Genomic DNA, 21,387 nt, shown 5'->3' with positions numbered 1-21,387 from the left:
TATATAACTACACAATATTGGACAAGAACAAGGACAGCACGGGGAAGGATGTAGAATTAAGTAATATAATGTTCATATTTCCTAAATCAACCCTTTCTGATGAAGACTTTTCTTTTTTTGGCCATGCCACACAGCTTGCAGGATCTCAGTTCCCTAACCAGGGATTGAACCCGGGCCACGGCAGTGAAAGCGTGGAATCCTAACCACTAGGTCACCAGGTAACTCCCTGATAAAGACTTCAAAAAAAAAGTGAATGTGAAAAATCTCATAAAAGTATAAAAGTTAAATTGTATTTAATTATACATTTGACAAATCATTTTTACTGAAAAGAAGAGTCCTGAAATAAGACACCTAGCACATTTGCTGCTCCCTGGTTACAATACTTATATGTGGTGACCCTGTAGGAGTAGGCTCTCCATGACCCCCAGGAGCAGATGGTCAAGTCCATGCTGCTCCTGGCCCCAAAGCTAAACGAGGCCAACCTCACCGTGTAGCTGATGAAGCTCTTCACGCAGCTGCAGGCCAAGGACGAACAGGGCCCCATTTGGTGCAATACCACCATTTGCCTGGGCAAAATCAGCTCTTACTTCAGTACCAGGACCAGACACAGGGTCCTCACCTCCGCATTTAGCTGAGCCACTAAGGACCGTTTTGCACCATCCCAGGTCACGGGTGTTTGGGCTTCACTGCCACCCACAACCTCTACTCGATGAACGATTAAGCCCACAAGATCCCGCCTGAGCTCTTACAGCCTCACTGTGGATTCTGAGACATCTGTGCAGGACGAGGCCTTCAGGGCCATTCGAAGCTGCCTGTCCAAACTGGAGTCTGTGTCAGAGGGCCCTACACAGCTGGCCGAAGTGGACTTCTCATGCAGCCAGCTGGGCAGGCTGGGCCGTGACAGGGGTCTCCTTCCTCACCTCTATGCTGATCCATGCACACCCCACAGCTGCTCCAGCCGAGACCAACATCCCCCAGAGACCCATGCCCAAGGGACTTCCTTCCCCAGCCCTCACCCCTGTCCCTGCCATATCCACGACCTGAGGCCACTGGGAGACACAAGAGGGCAAGGACACAGAAGAGGACAACAGTGCTGCCAACAGATGGGAGGACAAAGACTGGGGCAGCTTGGAGCAGGAGGCCAAATCTGTGTCGGCCCACCAGGACTTCTGGAGTACTGGGGGCCAAGACAGCTGGGCTGGGCAGAGCGGCAACCCTGGCCACAAAGCCCCGGAGTCAGACTGGAGCAGCTGGGAAGCTGAGGGGCTCGTGGGAGCAGGGCTGGCAGGAGCCAAATCTCCCAGAGCTGCCCCCTGAGGACACACAGCTGGCCAGCGAGTATAACTGGGATGGACCGGAGCTTAATGACAAAGGTGACCCCTTCGCTACCCTATCAGCACGTCAGAGGAGGCTGGTGCCCAGCCGAGACCGGACTCTTGGGATTGATGACCACTGGGAGGTCCTGGAGACTGAGAGCCAACAGGAGAAGACCGAGCTAAGCTGGAAGAAATGAGAGGAGCATCAGCGGGAGATGGAGGCCAACTGCACTGAGAAAAAGGTAGCCAAGGACCCCATGAAGCTGAGAACTTGGAAGCTGGACTGAACTGCCAGTGTGGGCGCTTCCCAGCCACAGAGAGCAGGCCCCGCAGATGTATGTATTATACAAGCCATGTGAGTCCGGCCCACCTGGCAAGCACATCTCACGTGTACATAATCAGAGCCACAATAAATTCTATTTCAAGGAACGAAGGGAGGGAGGGAGGGAGGAAGGAGTATATGACAAGGTTCCCAACCTCAAGGAACTTACTTTCTAATGGAGATATGAACTGAACACATGGAAAAAACTAAAGAACCACAGATAACATAGATGAAGTATTAAATCAAGTGTAGTAGACTGATGCTATAGGAGTTCAGAGACAAGGAAAACAACAAAGACTGATTGGAATCAATAGAAAGTCCTGTAGAGTACAGTTCCTCACCCCGGGTTGACTATTAATGAAAGTAAGACTCCTCTGAGAAATCATCAACAAAAATCACCTTACTATACTACTTTGATAAGTGAAACACGCATGGTCCTTGTCTCAAAGTGTTTATAATCAAAGAGGATACAGAATAAATACCAATTAAAACATTATAGCTCATCACCAGGGAGCCTCAAGAGTGCTGCTAATAATTTTTTCTTGATTTAGGCACTACATCAAGGGTATATTCATTTTGTAAAAATTCAACAAGTTGAACATTTATGATATCTGCACTTTTCTATATGTATGTTACACTGTAGTTTATTTTTTAAAAAAACAAAAGGATTATAGCTCCAGTCCTAACCATTTTCGTAGGGTGCATTTATACATCTCCCACTGCCTATTGAACAACACCATCTGGATGTTCTGCCCCCACCTCAGACTCCATCTTGCCTTCAAAAACCAAAATCCCTCCACATTTTTCTGTTTCGATCAATGGTAGCTATTCAAGCTGAAAACCCTGGACTTAGAGGACTCCCCCAACCCAGGTGAGTTATTAAGTCCTATTTCAAATCTAGTAAGGGCCAGGTACGAGAATATAGCAGCGAAAACGACAAAATCCCTTCTCTCATGAAATTGACATTCTAAGGGGCAGTGACAGACAAATACATTTTTAAAGTCAGATAATGATTACATACTCTGATAATAGCAACAAAGAATGAAGCAATAAGGGAGGGTGCTTTAAAACTGGTGGTCAGGAAAGACCTGAGAGGTGATTTAAACTGAGAAATGAATGAACCAGACTTGGAGAAAAACATTCCAGGGAAAGAGAAGGTAAGTGCAAAGACATTAGAGTCAAGACAAACAGTCCATTCAAAGCAAAGAACAGCCAGTGTTGCTACAGCAGAGAATGAGAGGAAAGGTGACAGGGGATAAGGCTGCAGAGGTAGGCAAAGGTCAGATCATGCAGCATGCTGTAAGCCACTGTAAGGAGTCTGGATTTTAAAAGTTATACTTTAAGTATCTCATCTCTGTGCTTTATTCCCACTATCACTTCTCAACTTCAGCCTTTATCATCTCATGTAAGGCCTATGTCATTTTAATAATCTCCTAAACATTGTCCCTAATTTTAGCCTCTTCCCACTCCAAAGCATTCTTATCACCATAGCAAAATTAAGTATTTTTTAAAGTGCTGTGATACATTATCACTCTTCTGCTCAAAAACCTTCAAAGGGCAACAAGATAAAAACATCAGCTCCTTAACATGAAGCTCAAAGCTCCCAGTAATAGGGGCGTAACTCTCTCCCTCTCTAACCTTACTATCATACTCCTAAACAAAACCTCATTGTAGCCAAACTGCTCCCTGAACATAGTGCATTTCCCACCACGTGATCTTAGCTCACAATATTCATCCTTCCACCTCCCCAAACAACCGTCATACCCTTGACTCTTCTCTAAATCACCATTTCTTCTGCAAATAAAGTTCTACCTCAGTAGGAGGCAGGAAAGGAGAATACTCCCACTGAGGAAACAACATAAGCACAAAAGCCTGAATCTGTATGTGATATTCACACACACAAAAATAGTGTCCTATGACTGAGCACAGAATGCATGAGATGTAACAGGAAATAAAGCCATTCAAGGGGATGGTTAAGAGCTATGTGACCCTATGCAAATTATTTAACCTCTCTGGGCTTCAGTTTCTTCACCTGTTGAATGAAGGTAATAACAGTGGCCATGCCACAGTATTGTGGCAATTTAGTCATTCACTCAGCAAATGTTTCCTGAGCACTTATTCTGTGCACCAGCAACTGTCCTAAGTGATGCGGAGACAACAGTGAACAAGACAGACAAAATCTCTGCCCTGTGGTACTTAAATGTTAGTAAGGGAAATATCAAACAAGCAAAATAAATAAATATATGATTTGATATGTTATCTAGTGATAGGTGCTACAGGAAAAATATAAATAAATAAAGCAGAGAAGGACGATAGGGAAAAAAGCAAAATTCAAGTCAAGACATGAAAGAATTGAGGAAACAGCCATGCAGTGTTCCAGACAGAGGAAATCAGAAATGAAAAGGCATGATTAAGGAAAAGCAAGGAAGCTAAGGAGCTGGGGCAGAGAGTGGGGGTAAGTGGTAAAAGATGAGGTCAGAGAACTAAGAGGGAATCAGATCATATAGAACGTTATAGGCCACTGTAAAGATTTTAGCTTTTATTTTGCCAGAAATAGGAAGCCATTGGAGGGTTCTGAGCATGACATGACCTGACTTTAACCCATTTCTGATTTAACAGCATCTCTCTGGCTGCTATATTAAGAATATACTAAAAGAGAACAAAGTCAAGAGGAAGAGACCACTTAGGAGATTAAATTAGATAATTGTGCTTAACACAATGTCTGGCATATAAGTATCCCTTAAAGGAGACTATTTTTCCCAGAGTAAGAATGATTTCCTATCTTGCTGGACCAAACACTAGTAAAATAACCAGCTGAATTAAGGCTGAACTTTGGGGGCAAGGCAAGTGTATCTCATGTAATTTTAGGCTCATCAAAAATAAAAATGTTTAAACAAATAGTAATTAATGACTTTTGTAATGATTCCCTATTTTCCATAAAGATGACACAAGAATGTCTGTTCCTATCCATATCTTTACTAGCATGCCACTCAGAAGGCAGAGTATACTCAAGAAACAGAATTAAGGAGAACTTGAGAAAATAAAGTATGCTTCTGCATGAAAATATTTCAATCTGGAAAAATCTGCTTTTTTCAAATCTACTATTTCAAAATGGCACCGTGGTTACCTCTATTGATCTAATTATCTTAAATTCTTACTGGCAATATAAAATGCTGGTTGCAAGAACTAGAACTATTTAAAATAAAAAGGCAGTTACAACACTTTAAAAAGAACTGGAAAGTAACCTGCAGTGCTGAAAAGCTTTCATTTTGAAAATATAAATACAGTTAACAGCTTGGAAAACAGTCTGATTGACACTAACATGCATAATCCTGGGAGGAGGAGGAGAAACGTACATGTGTACTCTGACCTCTCCTTCCAAACTTAGTGAATGCAACTTGGAACAAAATTCTTATGATTCTCCAACCTCTATATTAGGCTCAGGGCTACGGACTATCCCATTCCCACTCCTTAATCCTAAAGCCCTAGAGTATCACCTCAAGCTATACCACACTTTGTCTATGAAATCAAGACTCCACAGTTCCAGGAAGAGTTCCAGGAGGTAGTTATGGGCTGTCAAAACACTGAAAAAGGCATTTCAGTTTGTAAAATGATGATGATGTTGATGATAATAGCAACAAATATTTACTAAGTGCTTACTATATGCCAAGCATTGTTTTCAGCACTTTACATTCTTATCAATTCTCACAGCAAGCCTAAAGTAGACATTATTATCTCCACTGTACTGAGGAGGAAAAGTGATGAGAAAGTGCTGGGAACAAGAAGCCTTCACAGAGAGAGGGGGGAAAAAATGACTGGTTTAAAAAAAGGAACACGAAGTAAATAAATAAATAAATAAAAATTTAAAAGGATCATGAAATTAGAAGAGCAAGGGACTTTTCAAAAGGAACACTGGAAGCTAGAAGCAGGTCCTTCAAAAATTCTAAAAGAAAATGAGTTCCACCATAGAGTTCTCCTATTCTATCTTCTTAGATGGTAAAGGTGGTGGGTAGATGATAGGGATCATCAAACTACTAGGCCTGATGCCTACTTTTGTAAATAGTTTTACTGGAACACGGTCACATCCATTCATTTATGTATTGTCTGCAGCTGGTTTTGAGATACAACAGCACAGATGAGTTGTTAAGGCAGAGACCCTCTGGCCCACAAAGCCTAAAATATTTACTATCTGGACCTTTACAGAAAAAACTTGCCAACCCCTGGTCTATGAATATAAGAGACAATGATGGCCATGAAAAATGGAGGGCTGATGGCGGTTGATAAGCATTTGGAAAATAATGGTAAGACTGCAATGGCTCATTTTCCTGGAAAAAACAGGTTTTCAACACTATTTGAAGACAGAGCCAAGAGATGAGTTTCTGATTTTTATCTAAGTACTTAACTTCCTACCATTTCAGGAATTCTGAAGAAAGCACCTAGAAAATGTATAGTCATCATTAAAGTCTTTGGAGGATAATTATAAAATGTGTAGACTTTCCAGAGGTTTTGCTTCTTTTATTCTCTGGCTGCCCAATTTTTGAATGTTCTGCTACTTAGCACTTCCAATGAAGATGGACAGTGAAAACAAAAATACATGAAAGGCAAGCTGGCCAGTTCTGTTATATCAGCAGGTAAATACTTATTGGGAAAGAGTTGGAAATTGTTATAATGTATTAGCAAAACTAAAGTTTTAAATACCAACAAAGTAAGTTCAGTATAAGCCAACAGTGGGTCACATCTGCAAAAAACTCTAAAATGGAGGTGTGGCTCTTTTCCGCTTATCTCAGCACGAGGCACCATGAGCAGCAAAGTCTCCCGCGACACCCTCTACAAGGCAGTGCGGGAAGTCCTGCATGGAAACCAGTGCAAGTGCCAGAAGTTTTTGGAGACGGTGGAGCTTCAGGTCAGCCTGAAGAACTATAACCCTCAGAAGGACAAACGCTTCTCAGGCACCGTCAGGCTTAAGTCCACTCCCCGCCCCAAGTTCTCTATATGTGTTCTGGGGCACCAGCAGCACTGTGTGATGAGGCCAAGGCTGTGGATATCCGCCATATGGACTTGGAGGCACTAAAGAAACTCAACAAGAATAAGAAACTGGTCAGAAAGCTGCCCAAGAAGTATGATGCCTTTTTGGCTTCAGAGCCTCTGATCAAGCAGATCCCACGAATTCTGGGCCTTGGCCTGAATAAGGCTGGCAAGTTCCCTTCCTTGCTGACCCATAATGAGAACATGGTGGCCAAAGCTGATTAAGTGAAGTCCATGATCAAGTTCCAAATGAAGAAGGTGCTGTGTCTGGCAGTGGCTGTTGGCCATGTGAAGATGACAAATGATGAGCTTGTGTACAACATCCACTTAGCTGTCAACTTCCTGGTGTCACTGCTCAAGAAAAATTGGCAGAACGTCCGGGCTTTGTACATTAAGAGCACCATGGGCAAGCCCCAGCGCCTATACTAAGGCACAGCTTAATAAACCATATTCCCACCACTAAAAAAAAATAAATAAAATAAAATAAAATAGAGATGTGGTATCCAGATCCTGAGAAGAAAATATTCCTCTATATGCTGGACTGCCTTGCCAAAATCTGGACTAGTATATCCTGTCTGGGGCACCACCTTTTAAGAGGACCAGAAAAAAAGAGAAAAAAGAGGACCAGAAAAGGCCAACACGGGTGTTGAGAATATGCAGAAACTATAATGTATTTTCAAAAGGTTGAAATCATTGGGAATTTCCTTTTCAATTTTTGTTTTTGTTTTAATTTAATTTTAACAAGCATTACTATAGCATTAAACATGAAAACCATCAAAAAGAAATCTCCACATTCAATTCATTAAATAATCAACAAAGATTTGCTGAAAAACTACTACAGGCCAGGCACTGTTCTAGGACAGACCAAAATCCCTGACTTCTTAGAGCTTGCATTCTAATGGGGAACACAGAAAATCAATACATAATATAATTTCAGATACCTACAATCTTACCACTGACCATGACTTTTTAGTCCTCTGAATTTCTACATGCATTTGTATATATTTTTATAGGCTTTGGGGTTTGTTTCATAATTTAAAGCAGGTCTTTGCAATTTGGGTTCTACTCTTCATTTAACATTATTTTGAAAACATCTTTTGCAAGTTGCTACACAGTATTTAATATGTGCTTTTCACTTTTAATGCCACAATTTACTTAATATTTCTCTACTCTTCAACACATGTTATGTCCAGCCTTTGCTATAAGTGCAACAAAGGACTAGGGTCAGAGTGATTTCCCTCTCAAGAGGAATTTGGGCAGGGTAGGCAGTGAGCTTTTAGGTTTGCAGAAGTACTTTTTTTTTTTTGGCTGCACCACACAGCTTGCAGGATCTTAGTTCCCTGACCAGGGGTTGAACCCGTGCCCTTGGCAGTGAGAGCACAGAGCCCTAACCACTGGACCGCCAGGAAATTCCCTGCAGGAGGACTTTAAAACTGACAATAGGAGCCCAGAACGTTAGAACTAACATGCTTAAATAATAAGGAAACAGGCCATATCCAATCACTCCAGGCAAAATCTCAGGTAGAAAAGAGAATTCTTATTGAGGTGAGAGAGAGTAGAAGTACATGGGCTCTATTCAGGAACCCTGGCTGACTACTGGCAAGGAAGGAATTCTCTGGCACTATGTGAGAGTGCACTACCAAGCCCAGAGAAACTTTTCTCAAATTCCTTGTAAGTCTTCGGTAAGAAATTAAAAGCATGAGGCTAACCTTTCGGAAACATAGTAGGAACTTTAGTGGTATCAGGAGAAGCGAATAGGCCAATAAGGGCAGTTATAAGGTCAACACTGATAATCCCAAAGGCACCACTGAGGTCAGCTCTTGAGAAGATCACACAGGAACACGGGCTGCACATTAAGGCCACCAGGCAGTAAAAGTATGTGCAGCACAGCCAATTGCAGCAGAACCAACAAATCAACATCTACAGGACAGTCACAAGCCAGTGAACCAGAATTTGGAAGGATTTGGTGATAATCAGTCTCAAAATCAAAGACAATTTTCATTATCATTGCCTAGAAAATTTAAAATGTAGGGGTAGGAACTTCCCTGGTGGCGCAGTGGTTAAGAATCCACCTACCACAGGAATAAAGACGCAGACATAGAGAATGGACGTGAGGACCCGGGGAGGGGGAAGGGTAAGCTGGGACGAAGTGAAAGAGTGGCATGGACATATATACACTACCAAATGTAAAACAGATAGCTAGTGGGAAGCAGCCGCATAGCACAGGGAGATCAGCTTTGTGTCCACCTAGAGGGGTGGGATAGGGAGGGTGGGAGGGAGATGCAAGAGAGAGAAGATATGGGGATGTATGTATATATATAAAACTGATTCACTTTGTTATACAGCAGAAACTAACACACCATTGTAAAGCAATTATACTCCAATAACGATGTTAAAAAAAAAAAAAGAATCCACCTGCCAATGCAGGAGACATGGGTTCGACCCCTGGTCCGGGAAGATCCCACATGTTGCAGAGCAAATAAGCCCGTGAGCCACAACTACTGAGCCTGTGTTCTGGAGATCACGAGCCACAACTACTGAGCCCACAGGCCGCTGCTAATGAAGCCCACGCACCCTAGAGCCTGTGCTCTGCAACAAGAGAAGCCACCACAATAAGAAGCACGCGCACCACAACAGAGAATAGCCCCCACTCGCCGCAACTAGAGAAGGCCCGCACGCAGCAACGAAGACCCAACACAGCCATAAATAAATAAATAAATAAATTTATTTTTTTTTAAATGATATGGGATAGATTATGAAGATAATTTAAAGAATCACTTGAAGGTTGTCATGAAAGCAGGAATAGACTATTCCATATACTCTAGAGGGTCCTGGAATGGAAGTTTCTATAGAAGGTTTCACATCAGCATAAGGAATAACCTTCTGACCTCTAAAACTACCCAACAATGAAACAAGTTTCCTCATAAAGTGGTAAGCTCCCTGTTACCAGATGTATTTAGCAAAAACTGATCAACTTTGTGGCTTCTGTAAAGGAGAATCTGAATTTGACTGGGATTTTTGGTGTTGTTCTTTACCAAATATCTTTAATTGAATTTTTGTTTTTATCAAAGTTATCCATGAATATAAAGACTTGAATAAATATAAAGGCTTATTACAAAAAACAATGGTCCTTGGGCTTCCCTGGTGGTGCAGTGGTTAAGAATCCACCTGCTAATGCAGGGGACACAGGTTCGAGCCCCGGCCCGGGAAGATCCCACATGCCGCAGAGCAATGAAGCCCGTGAGCCACAACTACTGAGCCTGCACTCTAGAGCCCGGGAGCCACAACTACTGAGCCCGTGTGCCACAACTACTGAAGCCCACACGCCTAAAGCCCATGCTCCACAACAAGAGAAGCCACCACAATGAGAAGCCCACGCACCGCAACAAAAAGTAGCCCCCGCTCGCTGCAACTAGAGAAAGCCCGTGTGCAGCAATGAAGACCAACGCAGCCAAAAATAAATAAAATAAATAAATTTATAAAATTAAAAAAAAAAATTTTTAATTTTATAAATTTATAAAAAAAAAAAACAATGGTCCTCCACCCCAACAATTTCCCAACTCCAAGGGGCAAAAATTTTCAACTTTTGTGAATGAATCTTCTGCCATATACCTCCATATCACAATATGCTTTTTCCATTTCTTTTCTCCAGTTTTAGGCACTATTAACTTCCCATTATAGAAGATTAGATTTAGCTCTCCTTCCACTTCACATTTCCATACATGTGCACACTTCCCATCCCCCACTCTTTCCAATATAATTATATAATTCTAATTAGATAAATACTCAAGGTTCATACAGATTCTATTCAGAGCTGACCACGTAACACACTTATTAGAAAGGGTAGGGCAGGCTAACAAACTGATCTCAAAATATTAGCCTGGTGAGTGAATATTCAGGTCATTAGTTAAACCAGTTCTTTTCCAGAGTCATTCTAGGGCTCAGGCTGACAGCAGTTCTGCCATCTTGAGTACAAGGCTTCCAAGGTTGTCCCAGATGTCGGATCCCAGATAGCCAGGAGAGGCGGACACAGAGGAACACATGAAGGACGTCAGGCCCATTTCCAGTCACATTCCACTAGAGGAAAGTCATGAGGTCTCATCAAACTGCAAAGGAGACTGGGGGATTCTGACTAGCAATGAGCACCAAGGAGAGAGCAGACGTGAACAGTTAGCGGTCTTTGCCACATACACCATGATTACTTTTCCTCAAAACAAATTAGTGAAAAAAAAATTGCAACAGACCTTAGAAACAGTCAAGGAATGAAAAGATATAAGGGTAAATAAATCAGTTAAGTAAATCTAAAGGAAAGTTAATGAACATTCCCCAAAAAAAGAGAGAAAAATTAAAAGATGATTAATTCATTCAAGAAACACTGTGCTCTATTATGTACCATGCTCTGTGCTAAGTACTAGGGAAAAAAAAAACATATAGACTAAAAATAAATAAATAAAACAAAACAAAATATAGACTAAATGCAATGTAGTATCCTCAAGTGCATCCAGGAACAAAATAAGGACATTAGTGGAAAAACTAATAAAATCCAAATAAAGTCTGCAGTTTACTTAATAGTAACGTACCAGTGTTGGTTTCTCAGTTTTGACAAACGTACCCTGCTAATGTAAGATGTTAACATTAGAGAAAACTGGGTGAGGGAGAACCTCTGTATAATCCTTGCTACTTTTCTATAAATCTAAAATTATTCCCCAAAAAAGTTTATTTTAAAAAACTCAGTCATAATGATGAAGGCATTGAACTTCCTCAAAAAATTAAATATAGAATTACCATATTCAATGTGAATTATATCAAACATTTAGAGAAGAGCTAACACCTGTCCTTCTTAAACTCTTCCAAAAATTGCAGAGGAAGGAATACTCCCAAACTCATTCTACAAGGCCACCATCACCCTGATACCAAAACTAGACAAAGATATCACAAAAAAAGAAAATTACAGACCAATGTCACTCATGAACATAAACACAATAATCCTCAACAAAATACTAGCAAACAGAATCCACAACACATTAAAAGGATCATACACCATGATCAAGTGGGATTTATCCCAGGAATGCAAGGATTCTTCAATATGCACAAATCAATCAATGTGATACACCGTATTAACAAATTAACAAATAAAAACCATATGATCATCTCAATAGATGCAGAAAAAACTCTTGACAAAATTCAACACCTATTTATGATAAAAACTCTCCAGAAAACGGGCATAGAGGGAACCTACCTCAACATAATAAAGTTCATATATGACAAACCCATAGCAAACATCATTCTCAATGGTGAAAAACTAAAAGCATTTCCACTAAGATCAGGAACAAGACAAGGATGTCCACTCTCACCACTCTTAATCAAAATAGTTTTGAAAGTCCTAGCCATGGCAATCAGAGAAGAAAAACAAATAAAAGGAATACAAACTGGAAAAGAAGTAAAACTGTCACTGTTTGCAGATGACATGATACTATACAGAGAATATTCTAAAGACGCCACCAGAAAACTACTAGAACTAATCAATGAATTTGGTAAGGTTGCAGGATACAAAACTGATGCACAGAAATCTCTTGCATTCCTATACACTAACAACGAAAAGATCAGAAAGAGAAATTAAGGAAACAATGCCATTTACCACTGCAACAAAAAGAATAAAATATCTAGGAATAAACCCACCTAAGGAGGCAAAAGACCTGTACTCAGAAAACTATAAACACTGATGAAAGAAATCAAAGATGACACAAACAGGTGGAGAAATATACCATGTTCTTGAATTGGAAGAATCAATATTGTGAAAATGACTGTACTACCCAAAGTAATCTACAGATACAATGCAATCCCCACCAAATTACCAGCGGCATTCTCTACAGAATTAGAACAAAAAATTTTACAATTTGTATGGAAACACAAAAGACCCTGAATAGCCAAAGCAATCTTGAGAAAGAAAAACAGAGCTGGAGGAATCAGGCTCCCTGACTTCAAACTATACTACAAAGCTACAGTAATCAAGACAGTATGGTACTGGCACAGAAACAGAAATATAGATCAATGGTACAGGATAGAAAGCCCAGAGATAAACCCACGCACACATGGGCACCTAATTTATGACAAAGGAGGCAAGAACTTACCATGGAGAAAAGACAGCCTCTTCAATAAGTGGTGCTGGGAAAACTGGACAGCTACATGTAAAAGAATGAAATTAGAACACTCCCTAACACCATACATAAAAATAAACTCAAAATGGATTAAAGACCTAAATGTAAGACCGGACACTATAAAACTCTTAGAGGACAACATAGGAAGAGCATTCTTTGACATAAACCACAGAAAGATCTTTTTTGACCCACCTCCTAATGAAAATAAAAACAAAAATAAACAAATGGGACCTAATTAAACTTAAAGGCTCTTGCACAGCAAAGGAAACCATAAACAAGACAAAAAGACAACCCTCAAAATAGGAGAAAATATTTGCAAATGAAGCAACAGACAAAGGATTAATCTCCAAAATGTACAAACGGCTCATGGAGCTCAACATCAAAAAAAACAACCCAATTAAAAAATGAGCGGAAGACCTAAATAGACATTTCACCAAAGAAGACATACGGATGGCCAACAGGCACGTGAAAAGATGCTCAACATCACTTATTATTAGGGAAATGCAAATCAAAACTACAATGAGGTATCACCTCACACCGGTCAGAATGGCCATCATCAAAAAATATACAAACAGGGCTTCCCTGATGGAGTAGTGGTTAAGAATCCACCTGTCAATGCAGGGGACACATGTTTGAGCCCTAGTCCGGGAAGATCCCACATGCCATGGAGCAACTAAGCCCGTGTGCCACAACTACTGAGTCTGTGCTCTAGAGCCCACGAGCCATGACTACTGATTCCACGTGCCACAACTATTGAAGCCCACGTGCCTAGAGCCCATGCTCCACAACAAGAGAAACCACTGCGATGAGAAGACCGCACATCACAAAGAGTAGCCCCCACTCACCGCAACTAGGGAAACCCCACGCACAGCAACCAAGACCCAATGCAGCCAATAAATAGATAAATAAACTTAAAAATATATATATATACACAAACAATAAATGCTGGAGAGGGTGTGGAGAAAAGGGAACCCTCTTGCACTGTTGGTTGGAATGTAAATTGATACAGCCACTGTGGAGAACGGTATGGAGGTTCCTTAAAAACCTAAAAACAGAACTACCATATGACCCAGCAATCCCACTACTGGGTATATACCCTGAAAAAAACCATAATTCAAAAGGACACATGTACCCCAATGTTCATTGCAGCACTATTTACAATAGCCAGGACATGGAAACAACCTAAATGTCCAACGACAGATGAATGGATAAAGAAGATGTGGTACATATATATATAATGGAATATTACTCAGCCATAAAAAGGAATAAAACTGGGTCATTTGTAGAGATATGGATGGACCTAGAGTGTGTCATACAGAGTGAAGTAAGCCAGAAAGAAAAAAACATATATCATATATTAATGCATATATGTGGAATCTAGAAAAATGGTACAGATGAACCTATTTGCAGGGCAGGAATAGAGACGAAGAAATAGAGAACGGACATGTGGACACAGCATGGGAAGGGGAGGGTGGGACGAATTGGGAGCTTAGGATTGACATATATACACTACCATAGGTAAAATAGATAGCTAGTGGGAATATCCTATAAAGCACAGGAAGCTCAGCTCGTGCTCTGTGACGACCTAGATGGGTGGGATGGGGGGGGGGAGGTCCAAGAGGGAGGGGATATAGGTATACATATAGCTGATTCACTTCATTGTATAGCAGAAACTAACACAACATTGTAAAGCAATTATACTCCAATTTAAAAAAAAAAAAAACTACAACAGAAAAAAATTAAAAACTTAGTCATAATGATGCAGCCATTGCAGTTCCTCGAAAAATTGAATACAGAATTACCATATGATCCAGCAATTCTACTTCAAGATATATACTCAAAAGACCTGAAAGCAGAGACTCGAAGAGATGTTTGTACATCCATGTTGATAGCAGCATTATTCACAATAGCCAAAAGGTAGAAACAACCCAAATGTCCATCAACAGATGAATGGATACACAAAAAATGTGGTATATACATATAATGGAATATTTTTCAGCCTTAAAAAGAAAGGAAATTCTAACACATGGTACAACAGAGATGAACCTTGAAGACATTAGGCTAAGTGAAATAAGCCAGTTCCACAAACACAAATATTTTGTATGATTTCACTTATGTGGGGTATCTGCAGTAGTCAAATTCACAGAGACAGAAACAGAATGGTGTGCCAGGGACTAGGGCAAGAGGAGAATGATAAATTAGCATTTTATAGGTACAGAGTTTCAGCTTGGAGAGATGAAAACTCTGGAGATGGACAGTAGTGATGACTGCACAACAATGTGAACATACTTAGTGCCAAAGAACTGTACACTTAACAATGGTTAAAACAGTACATTTTATATTATACGTATTTTACTATAATTTTTTAAAATACAGTCAAATAAATACAGTGATACAGGTTTGACTAGCACTTCTATCACCAGAAAAAGATCTAAAAAATTCTAACTTCCCTGAGACTATGACATCTAAAATGAGTTCTAAACAAGACAGTCATAGTAGGGAAAGAAATGGAGGGGAGGGACAGTGAATAAAGGCAGAGGTACAGAAATCGTGGCAGTCTAGAACAGGGGTCAGCAAACTACAACCCCATAGGCCATGTCCTGCCATCTTTTTTTATATAGCCCACAAACTAAGAATGCTTTTTACATTCTTTAACGGTTGAAAAAAAATTAATGAAATTTTATGACATGCAAAAATTACATGAAATTCAAATTTTAGTGTCCATAAAGTTTCCCTGCACACAGCCATGATCATTCATTTACCTACTGTCGATAGCTGCCTTCATGCTACCACAGCACAGGTGAGTAGTTGTTGACAAAAACAGTAAGGCCCACAAAGCTTAAAATATTTATTATCTGGCCCTTTACAGGAAAAGTCTACCAACCCCTGGTCTAGAGGCCTGCAAGTAGTACATGTAGTATGGATAGAACAAAGATGTGTCCGAGGGAGACACATGGTAAATGAGATAAGCTGTAAGGTAGAGGGCTGTAAGTACTAGGCTAAAGAATCTGAACTTGTCTCAACTTGATCCCATTTATTATGAGAAGCTACCAAAGAATTTTATTGAGAGTAATCTGATTTGATCCACCTTACATAAAGACAATTATCTACTCATTTCTAAAGGTAGCTGAACTATTCATTTTATTTATTAAAAAACAAAACTTGCTAATAAAAAAAAAAAAGCCTAGAAGCATACCAATAAGGTTAACAGTGGGAGTTAGCATATTTTTATTTCTTCTTTGTGCTTATCTATGTTTTTCATATCTTCTCAAATGAGAAGAAAACTGCTTTTATAATCCAAATCCCCAAATAAGTGCTTTTAAACTCATATTCATACACACACACACAATTTCTTCTCTAGGTTCTCTACTCTTCTACCCTCCCCCCAGCGCCCAACCCCTGCAGCCTCAGGTAGGAGAAAATATGTCTAAGAAAACCTACACACAGCAAAACTATAAAAGGATGCCTCTGTCACACTTATAAAGACTAAATGGCATTCCACCTTTTCAAATTACCTATTTGCTTTACAGACGTGAAGGAATAAAATGTTGGAAAGCAATGTACTGGCAGGGCACTCTTTTCCTATACAGGGCTTTCATCACATCAAAGAGTCAAATCAGGGATTCCCTGGTGGTCCAGTGGCTAAGATTCCATGTTCCCAATGCAGGGGGCCCAGGTTCCATCCCTGGTCAGGGAACTAGATCCCACATGCCGCAACTAAGACACAGCACAGCCCAATAAATAAATTTAAAAAAAAAAAAAAAGATTTACTAACTTGAAAAATATATATATTTTTTAAGAGTCAAATCAATAGTATCTTTTTGAAACTAAAAATATTAAAGGACAAGAGAGAATGCAGAGCTTGCAAATCAGGTCAAAATGTTGAAAATTGATGCAAGATAAGACTGCATATAGCTCTGAGAATATAATTATGGGCTTAAGAAATGCAAAGTCTTTGATTTACACCACAGTACTTTGCATTTACTGATATACTGCTTGTTAAGATTAAATTCCTTTTTAATGTTATGTTTCAGTTCCTTGACTAAACTGTCAGGATTCGTGTGCAGGGAACCATGACTTTTACTTCTTTTGTGTGTCCCCCACAGCACCTCATACAGTGCCCATATATGGTGGGTGCTCAATACATGCTTACAATTGAATGACAAAATAATTAACCCTACTTGAGCTCACAGACTGAAACCCTCACACCTACAATACACACCATTAAGCCTCTCTCTATGCAACAGTTAAAAGGACATTTCTGGGGTGAGTACTGCTGATTCTACTGGATTTATTACATTAGGCTTCTCCTCTAGCAAAGAGCTCAAAGAACATGTGTAATGTTAAAATAGAATTCCTGACTACTGAGAAGGTGGGTGGGAAAGTGGGCAAGTGGAGGAAAAATCTATTATAATAGCTTGCCTCCAAAGAATAAGCATTATTCAACTCTAGAGATTAAACCATTCCTAAAATGTCTCTGAACTAAGACTCCTAACTGACATCATTTCATTAAACTTTGTACCGGCTAAATTCCATCACAATAAATATCATTAAAACCAACAACTCAGGGCTTCCCTGGTGGCGCAGTGGTTGAGAATCTGCCTGCTAATGCAGGGGACACGGGTTCGAGCCCTGGTCTGGGAAGATCCCACATGCCGCGGAGCAACTGAGCCCGTGAGCCACAACTGCTGAGCCTGCGCGTCTGGAGCCTGTGCTCCGCAATGGGAGAGGCCGCGACAGTGAGAGGCCCGCGCACCGCGATGAGGAATGGCCCCCACTCGCCGCAACTGGAGAAAGCCCTCGCACAGAAACGAAGACCCAACACAGCCATAAATAAATAAATAAATAAATAAATTTATTAAAAAAAACAAAAAAACAAAAAAAAAACCCAACAACTCATAAAACCATAAAAAAAAATCTAAATATCTCAGCTAATGATCCATATGATTGTGTATTATAACATCTAGTATTATAAGGTCTAGTTTTAGTTATTTACTCTCTTTTGCCAAAACAAAACTTCTAAACTTTTTCAAAGCATTAGATTGGGCATGCCAAGCACTGGGGAAACAAATGAATCAAAATCAACCGACTTGGGGCTTCCCTGGTGGCGCAGTGGTTAAGAATCCGCGTGCCAATGCAGGGGACATGGGTTCGAGCCCTGGTCCGGGAAGATCCCACATGTCGTGGAGGGACTAAGCCCGTGCGCCACAACTACTGAGACTGAGCTCTAAAGCCCGCGAGCCACAACTACTGAGCTCACGAGCCACAACTACTGAAGCCCGCGCACCTAGAACCCGTGCTCCACAACAAGAGAAGCCACCGCAATGAGAAGCCTGTGCACCGCAACGAAGAATAACCCCCGCTCGCCGCAACTAAAGAAAGCCCGCGCACAGCAATGAAGACCCGACGCAGCCAAAAATAAATTTAAAAAATAAATAAATGTCTTTCAAAGTTTAAAAAAAAAAAAATCAACCAACTTTATATTCTGCTATAAATTAAAGTACCAACAACAAAGCTGAGGAAGTACTGTGCACTGAAGAGCCAACTTCTTTCTGTGGAAATCTTGGGAAATTATATAGCAAATTTAAGCTAGACATTGAAGACTGAGGGAGTTTGAGGCAACAAGCAGGAAGAGGGGTAGAAAAGAGAATTCTAGGCAAATAGAGGGCTATACACATGCAGAACATGTTGGGCATGACAGGAATGATAAAGAGGAAAGAGGATAAAGAGAGAAAGGTAGGGTAGAGTTCAACAATGATAGGTCTGGTATGCTAAACTATGAAATTTGGAGTTTATGCCCCCAGGTAATGTAGAGAAAGTAGAAATCTTCAAATAGGACAGACACAAAAACCTGAAGAATCAGTTTATGTAGCAGGAAGAGCCTAAGGTACATTACAACCATCTCAAAGGCTTTATTTAATATAACACCATATAGACACAGTAAATACTGTGCTGATGCAGATACAAAAGAAATCTAAGTGTGACTTATTCCTCTGTCCATGCTTTCAGCTTAGTCTCAGGGCTCAGTCACCGGCCCTCTTCTCACCAGACCCAGGTTTTTAAACACCATCTATGTATTGATGACATCCCAAATGTATATTCACAGCCATGACTTTGACTCCGGGCTCCAGACTGAACAATCAACTATCTATTCCTGGATAACCAGTGAGCATCTCAAATTCAACGTATCCAACTAAACTGTTCATTTTAAACCCCAAACTAGCTCCTTCCAGTTTTCCATCTCTCTACCTGGCACTAGTTGCTCTAGCTAAAAACCTTGCAATAATCTTTGATCCCTCTCTTTCTTTCACCTCTCACAACTAATCTATCAGCAAATTCTATTGGTTCTACCTTCCACATATACCCTGAATCCAACCCCTTCTCACTGTCTCCATCACTGCCTCCCTGACCCAAAGCCACCATACTTCACCATACCATTCCAATGACTTCTTGAATGGTCTCCTGCTGCCCCTCTTTCCTCTACAGTAGTCAAAGTAATCTTTTTAAAACATAAATTAGATTGTATAATTTTTCTTCATAAAACTGTCCAATGGATCCCACCACACTTAGAATAAAATTCAAAGCCCTTCTGGTCTACAAGGCTCTATACCATCTGAGACCCACCAGCTTCCCAGTGTCATTTCCTGCTACCCTACCCTACCACAGCCACCACCACCAATTAACACTGCAGCAGTCTCCAAACTCTAGCACACTAGCCTTCCTGCACTTCCTTGAAAAATCCCGAACTGATTCTTGCCCCAGAATCTTTGCATTAGTATTCCCGCTGCTTGAAATGTTCCACATGTTAGCATGGCTTGCTCCTTATCATTCAGGTCTCTTTATCCTCAAATGTTACCTCAGAAAATCCTTACCTCGTGACCTATGTAAAAGAACTACCAAGCCTACCACCACCACTCTCTATTCAGTAGTACTATTTTATTCACAGCACTTTGATAATATCTGAAATCATATTATTTATTACCTTATTGTCTATCTACTAGACTATAAATTCCCATTATAAATAAGACATTGTCTTATTCACTGCTCAATCCCTACACCTGGTATAATATACAGTAGGGCTCATTAATTATTTGTTGTTGAATGAATGAATTTACCTAATAGGCCTAATCTATCTTATTTATATTTTCATCCTGTTATGCATAATTCATGGTTACCACGCTGTTCTTCCTAAAACAGTTTAAAGACTGTTAAAACAAGCTATAGTGTACTAATGCCTTTAATTCCTTTTTATAATTAGCCCTTCCAGCAATTTGGCCAGTTATTTTTTCTTTGACTGTAACTTCTACTATCGTCTTTCTATATTATTAGCTTATTAATGTACTGTTTACTATAAACGCTATTGATAAAGATGGACAGACATGCCCAGAGTATTATAACAAATACTTTTTGTTATACCAAAAACAAGTAACAGATTATTTTAAAAAACAGAAATTACAGAAAAGCAAACATTTAAAAACCAAATTCACAGGCAGGTGATCAAGGTAAACATCAAGAGTGACAAGTCATGTTGATAGTATGTACTCTAACTCCAGTCTAATAATGAAAAAAACATCAAATCCCAACTCAGGGACATCTGACCAGTACTCCTCAAAATTATCAAGGTCATCAAAAACAAAAGTCTAAGAAACTATCATAGCCAAGAGGATCCTAAGAGGGCATGATTACTAAAAGTATTGTGGTTGTGTAATGGAAGGTTCTGAGAGGCAAGAGCTTCATATGAACTCTCTGGAGATGCCTTGGAAGATCAGGCAGCCAGCTTTGTTCGCGAAGCTATGGCCATCTGGGTCACACATGCATTATGTTTGTTTTCACTCTTTCCCTACCTCACTTCCTTTTTCCCCTGACACCTTCTTCCTTGTAATATCACCCACCAACAAAGCACTAGTACATTTTTTAAAAAGTATTGTGGTATCCTAGATGGTATTCTGGAATAGAAAAAGGGTATTAGATAAAAACTAAAGAAATCTGATTAAATTATGTGCTTTAGTTCATAATCATGTATCTTGCTTCATTAATTACAACACATATACCGTACTAACATAACATGTTAATAATAGGGAAAACTAGGTGCTGGGTATTTGGAAACTCTCTATACTGTCTTTGCAATTTTTCTATAAATCTAAAACTGTTCCAAAAAATAACAAGTTTTTTTTTTATTAAATTCATCCAAAAATCCTACCATTCAAGTAAAATCACCGTTAGTTTATGTTTGATATATACCATTTTAGATTTCTATGTAAACGGACACGTAGAGGTATATTGCTACAAAAATGTGATCACACTGCACATCATTTTATAACCTGCTTTTTACACTTAACAATATATATAATGTGCTTTCCAAGTCATTATATGAAGGAATCCTATTTATTTAACCAATCCACCATTATTTAACATTTAAGTTTTTCCAGTTTTTTGCTACTATAAAAAAATACTACAGGGACTTCCCTGGTGGCCCAGTGGTTAAGACTCCATGCTCCCAATGCAGGGGGCATTGATCCATCCCTGGTCAGGGAACTAAGATCCCGTATGCCACAAGGCGCAGCCA

At 39.9% G+C, this 21,387-nt stretch overlaps 1 protein-coding gene and 1 pseudogene across 3 annotated transcripts in view; one reads left to right on the top strand and one right to left on the bottom strand.

Annotated features, from left to right (window-relative positions):
• Positions 1-21,387, bottom strand: part of MGA (MAX dimerization protein MGA) — a 190,418-nt gene that overhangs the window by 135,533 nt on the left and 33,498 nt on the right. The gene's annotated exons all lie outside the window — the stretch shown is intronic.
• On the top strand, positions 1,050-21,184 carry LOC309626714 (large ribosomal subunit protein uL1 pseudogene; annotated as a pseudogene). The gene has a single exon. The product of its transcript is annotated as a large ribosomal subunit protein uL1 pseudogene (transcript).

The sequence above is a fragment of the Balaenoptera borealis genome (genome assembly GCF_965194805.1).
Source record: "Balaenoptera borealis genome assembly, chromosome: 3".
NCBI lineage: Eukaryota > Metazoa > Chordata > Mammalia > Artiodactyla > Balaenopteridae > Balaenoptera > Balaenoptera borealis.
The sequence above is the reverse complement of the archived record's forward strand: the minus strand, read 5'-3'. Positions and strand labels throughout refer to the sequence as shown.